This window comes from Octopus bimaculoides, chromosome 6, assembly GCF_001194135.2.
Source record: "Octopus bimaculoides isolate UCB-OBI-ISO-001 chromosome 6, ASM119413v2, whole genome shotgun sequence".
NCBI classification, from domain to species: domain Eukaryota; kingdom Metazoa; phylum Mollusca; class Cephalopoda; order Octopoda; family Octopodidae; genus Octopus; species Octopus bimaculoides.
Window position 1 is genome coordinate 76,506,158 of NC_068986.1, and position 6,477 is coordinate 76,512,634.

The 6,477-nt window shown below is 37.5% G+C and overlaps 1 protein-coding gene across 4 annotated transcripts in view; it reads left to right on the forward strand.

The window, feature by feature from the left end:
* Positions 1-6,477, forward strand: part of LOC106871484 (uncharacterized) — a 167,078-nt gene that overhangs the window by 3,172 nt on the left and 157,429 nt on the right. The window lies entirely within an intron of this gene.

The following is a 6,477-nucleotide window of genomic DNA, read 5'->3' on the forward strand; positions in this document are numbered from 1 at the left end:
TCTCTCTCTCTCTCTCTCTCTCTCTCTCTCTCTCTCTCTCTCTCTCTCTCTCTGACTTTGTTTCCTCATGACTCACTTTAAAATGCGTCTTTTAAATGACATTTGGCAGAAATGCATTTTCCAGTGTGTGTGCGCGAGCGCGCACACAAGTACAGACGTGTATGCATATCTCGATAGCTTGAGCAAGTGTATATTTCCATATGTGTATGCATCCATGTCCACCCATGTGTGTGTCTGTATGTGTGTGTGTGTGTGTGTGTGTGTGTGTGGCATGAAATTTTATTTTATTATTTACATGTCTCTGATTCTCAGTGCAAAGGTTTTCTATAACAGCACAGGACAAAACATTTTGAGGCAGTATTTTATGCCTGGATGTCCTTCCTGACACCGATTCATTTAGCTGCCTATATACACACACACACTAACCATATTTATAACTTTTCTAATGTCATTCCAATGAATGATAATTTGACTTTAAAAAAATTAAGCTGGTTCATGATATAAACTGTCATTTCTGTTTGGCGATTGGACTCCGTATCATTCTCATGTCTTGTGGATTTCTCTCCTACCTGAATGTAATATCTGTTTTGGGTTCTGGTTCAAATCCAAACTATACCACATTCCTCTCAACTCGATGCATCTCTGTTATAACTTTGTCAACTTCCTTCAAAACCTTAACCATTAGTTAAACTTGTACTTTCCCTTCTTTACTTCATTACTTTTGTAACGGTTGACAATTTGTTGTTGTTGTTGGCACTCCGTCGCTTACGACGTCGAGGGTTCCAGTTGATTCGATCAACGGAACAGCCTGCTCATGAAATTAACATGCAAGTGGTTGAGTACTCCACGGACACGTGTACCCTTAACGTAGTTCTCGGGGATATTCAGCGTGACACAGTGTGACAAGGCTGACCCTTTGAATTACAGGCACAACAGAAACAGGAAGTAAGAGTGAGAGAAAGTTGTGGTGAAAGAGTACAGCAGGGTTCGCCACAATCACCTGCCGGAGCCTCGTGGAGCTTTTAGGTGTTTTCGCTCAATAAACACTCACAACGCCTGGTCTGGGAATCGAAACCGCGATCCTAACCATTGCGCCTCCACGGTTGACAATTTATACTGTATTGTTTATTAACAAATCTTTTCAACATCATTTTAACTGTTTTGATACCAGTTCACCTAAGACTGTCCCTAGGTTTATGGTACAAACTTCCTGCTTAATGTGATCAAAATTAAAATTTTATGTTAATTTATCTTCCAAACATTGGTTTAATAAAGACAAAAGTTATTTTACTACAGACTTCACTATATTCAAAATTAATTGAAATACAGGCGTATTTCAAGAGAGAAACGGTAACAACAGGCAACCTAATGGCTACTTTCTAATATCAACTCAGATAGCTTTAACTATCTCTAATTGTTCTACTCCCTGTCTCTCTTATTTCAGCTGGACACCCTTGAGCATTGCGTTGTCATTGTAAAATTTCCGTATTTCATTCTTGTTATCATTTTGGTAACAGGTGTGTCTTTGACATTTCAGACACACTTCATTCCAATGACAAGCTGATTAGTGCTGACACATTTTATTGTAATTTGAAACATTCTATCCTAATGACAAATATATTCTGTTTGGCTGTCTTCTAGTTCGGTGAACCTATGTTTAGCTTTCTTCTTAGCCTCTAGGTACAGATAATTATTTGCTACTTCATTTCTTCTCATACTATCCAAATTTGTTTTATTTATATATATTTCAAGGCAGTGCTTCAGCATGACTGCAAGTACAATGATTGAAACAAGTAAAATATTATATATATATATGTGTGTGTGTGTGTGTGTGTATGTATATATTTTTCTCACTTCTGTCTGTCTGTCTGTCTCTCTCTATATATAGTATAGATACATGGGTATTATTGATAGATAAAGCATCAACATCATTAACATCACTGTGGAAAACATGTTTAATCCACAATCTTGACTCTCTGTGGACAGAAAAAATAAGCTGTCAGTCTGACAAGATTTATTAAACCATCTTCAGAAATCGATTATCATATTTTCTGGCATGCAAATCGATTTTTTTTTTTTTTTTAGACCAAAATTAGCAGAGGTACCCAGCATTGCCTGGCATAACTCTCAATAGAGTAGTCATTCAAATGAACCAAAAGACTTCCGTCAAACATGACTGTAGAGGTAACAATTTACATGTTTTGTCCCTAAAGAGGACCTTTGAACGTTCACTATGAAATATCTCTACTGCGGTGCTGATAGCAAAGATGAATCCGAGGGTAACAATTTAATCTTGCTGGTCCTGAAGAGAGCCTTGGATCATTCTCTCTTAAAAGTCTCAGCAGCAGTGCTGCCAGCAAAGACAAATCCAGTGATAATTTATAGTTGGTGGTCCTGAAGAGAACCTTTTAATGTTCACTTTGAATTATCTCAGTGGCAGTGCTGCCAGCAAAGATGAATCCGATGGTAACAATTTAAACTTGGTGGCCCTGAAGAGGGCCTTGGATTGTTCACTCTTAAACTCGAGAGCTGCCAACATATAGTTGACCATGGGAGAAGCATGGTTCTTCTAAATTAAACCTTACAACTGTCAGCACCTGACCCTGTGATTTGTTAATCGACATGGTGAAACTGAGCTGGAGAGGGAATTGCAGCCCTCTGAATGTGAAAGAAATGTCTTTACAGAATGGAATGAGAGGTATTCTTGGTATGAAGACAGTATCCCACTTACCACATCCTGTAAATATTGTTGCCTCAATAACATGAGGCATCACCTTTTGGATGACCAGACTCGTTCCAAATTCCTGAGGAGCAATAAGTGTGGTGGCAATCCAGGAGGGTCTAAGGGAGTTAAGAAATTCTGTGGGGTAATTAACAATCCACATACAGTAAGTGTTAAAATTTACACCTGGGTTAAATTGTGCTTTCTTGGTTAGGAGCGTGAAAGGATGCCAAAGCTCAAGGAAAAAAAAAAAATTAACTCCCCATTCCACACTTGATTGTGGTGAAATTACATGGAAACAACTGGGTGCAAAATTAAATTCAATCATCCTAAAATTAACTAAGCAAACCAAAGTTTAGTCAGGGAGATTTAAAAATTCGCTACTCCATTTGTAGGACTTGAGTAACTAATACGTCATCTTTCGTTTAAATTGACTGTTATTTCCAGAAGTTAAAATGCTTTGCTGTGACCATAATATGAACTTTAAAAGTGGTCCAAAGGGGCTCACTGCCCTTGCTAGGGGGTTCTCTTGCAGAATTCAAGTGATAAAGAATGTGTGGTACTTTATCTCATGGCAGGCAGTAACCATAATAAACTCCTGGGGTTCTGATGCTGTTTTATTGTAAGCCTAGTACTTATTCTATCGGTCTGTTTTGCCGAACTGCTAAGTTACGGGGATGCAAACACACCAGCATCGGTTGTCAAGCGATGTTGGAGGAACAAACGCATACACACAAACATATACATGCGCATACATATATATATACGACAGGCTTCTTTCAGTTTCCATCTACCAAATCCACTCACAAGGCTTTGGTTGGCCCGAGGCTATAGTAGAAGACACTTACCCAAGGTGCCATGCAGTGGGACTGAACCCGGAACCATGTGGTTCGTAAGCAAGCTACTTACCACTTAGCCACTCCTGTTAATGCTGTTGCAAGTATTCAAACTAGATGTCAAGTTTGAGGATGCTTTGAATCTTTTTCTTGGATATTCTACGCCCTCCTAGCTGCAGACAACCAATGAATCATATTTTCATTCTACCTCTCTCTCCACCAGTCTTGGAGATCCTGCTAAACAATCATAGCTATTACCTTTCTACCTCTGAAAAAGCAAAAGAGGCATAATGCTCTATATGAACGGTTGCTCTCCAACTCTATACTCTCCCTCCAATCTCCTAAGAGGCAGTAAAGATGAATTCTAGAATTCTCACTTCACATGGTCTGTCACCTAGAGACCATTTTGTCTATGATTAAATTGAAGTCTGTGAATCACTGAACTGTTTCCATTTAATATCCTCTTAAAGGTGGCAAACTAGTGGAATCACTTGAATGTTGGAAAGAATGCCTTGCAATATCCAACTGGGATCAACCTTGTATGTCATCTTTTCAGAGTTGATAAAATAAAGTACTAGTACTGAGGTTAATGGTATCAACTAATGTCCCTCCCCTCAAAATTACTAATTGTGTACCTAAATTAGAAACCATTAATCTTTTTGATATCAATTTGCCTGAGATTTTCTTTAGTTCTATGATACCAACGTCCTGTTCTAAAGTGATCTAAATTGAAACTTTCCATCAAAATTCCATGTGAATATATGTTCCAAATAAGGCAGCGAGCTGGCAGAATCATTACTACACTGGACAAAATGCTCAGCAGCATTTTGCCCATCTCTACACTCTGAGTTCACATTCTAATGAAGTTGACTTTGCCTTTCATCCTTTCAAGTACCATTTGAGTACTGGGTTGGCATAATTGACTTTACCCCTCCCCTAAAATTGCTTGCTTTATGCCAAAATGTCAAATAAATATGTTCCAAATATCACCTTAATTATGACTAAGTTATTTTATTAAATTCTCCATTATTTTCTAAATTGATAGAAAGAAGGGCACTTTATTTCAGTAGAAATATGGTAATAAAAACATATTTATTCCCACTTAAATGCTGATGCTCTGTTACAACAAACTTTACTGCGGTAGATACCATGAGAGAAACTCTCATATTGGCTTTTGGTGTAAAGTGTACACGCTTGTTTACATCACTAGTGGAGAGATAAATCCCCATCAACTTCAGTGCTGAGACCACCAGATCATGTGATTTCAACCTTCCTTGGTCTCATTGGTGATGGACACTTGACTGCTAGAAATTGCAATGACTCACCTCTCTGCCAGCAATAAACAGAAAATCAGTGCTGAACAAGTATTGATGTTGCGATTAGCTAGTGAGCTGGTTGAAAAATATATATATTAGCAACAGAAGCAGAGAGGTAAATAAAACCGCCATGTTTAAGTGGGAATAAATATTACTTCCCAGTATTAATACTGCTTCTGTCACTAATATATACATCTCAACATATTTTTTTTTTCTTTTTCTCACCAACCTAGAACTGAAATTATCAAATGTAGGAATTTCTCAATTTGCAAGAAATAGCCACAAAATTTCCCCCATCATATAATCTCAAATACTGAAAGGACATGATAGATGATATAGTCCTATATGTACTCCTAAGGAGGCGCAATGGCCCAGTGGTTAGGGTAGCAGACTCGCGGTCATAGGATCGCGGTTTAGATTCCCAGACCGGGCGTTATGAGTGTTTATTGTGCGAAAACACCTAAAGCTCCACGAGGCTCTGGCAGGGGATGGTGGCGAACTCTGCTGTACTCTTTCACCACAGCTTTCTCTCACTCTTTCTTCCTGTTTCTGTTGTGCCTGTAATTCAAAGGGTCAGCCTTGTCACACTATGTCACGCTGAATATCCCCGAGAACTATGTTAAGGGTACATATGTCTGTGGAGTGCTCAGCCACTTGCACGTTAATTTCACAAGCAGGCTGTTCCGTTGATCGGATCAACTGGAACCCTCGACATCATAAGCGACGGAGTGCCAACAACATATGTACTCCTAAATCTTTAGGAGAACTCTCTTCTATATTAGTATTATAATCTAGATTAATAATTCTAAATGTATTAATTGAAATAAATGATACTATTCCTAGGAATCTTAATTAGTTTCTATTTTTATTTTGACCAATTCACTTTCAACCTCCCTTGGTTCTATGATACACGCTTTCTAATTTAAAGTGATCTAAATTAAAGCCTATCAGCAATATTTCGTGTTAATTTATATTTGGAGATGCAAATTAAGAGTAACAGTTGTTTTACTAAATTCTTCATTATTTTGAAAATTGATTGAAACAAAGGTGGTATATTTTAGTAAGAATATGGTAACAAAAAAGTTAGATTTAGACCTGGAGGTAAATAACATCAAAAGATACCTTTACCACCGATGTATAAAAGTTAGTTGTTGAGAAATTTATAAAATTGACAAGGGCTTAAATGATAGCCTGAAAAATGACAGTGGTTCAACCAAGAATCAGGGCAAACTGTTAGTGGTTTGCATTGGCAAAAATTAGGAGGGTTTGTACAAGAGTTTGGTTCATTAACCCTTTTGTTACTGTTTTTATTTTGAGATGCTCTGTGTTTTTTTCAATTACTTTAAATATAACAAAGAATTTAGTAAAATAACTTAGTTATCATTCAGCTAGTGTTAGGAACATAAATTGTGACTAAGGTTTGGTGGAAGATTTTAATTCAAAACTTATGAAAACAAGACATTTGTACTCAGAGCCAGAGCTGGTTTCAGCCGGGTTGGTAACGAAAGGGTTAATTTCTCATGAGAAGAGAAAAATTCCAGTATTTTGTGCAGTTGTCTTGCTTGTGACCTAAATGGTATATTCTTTCTCTCTCTCTCCTCTC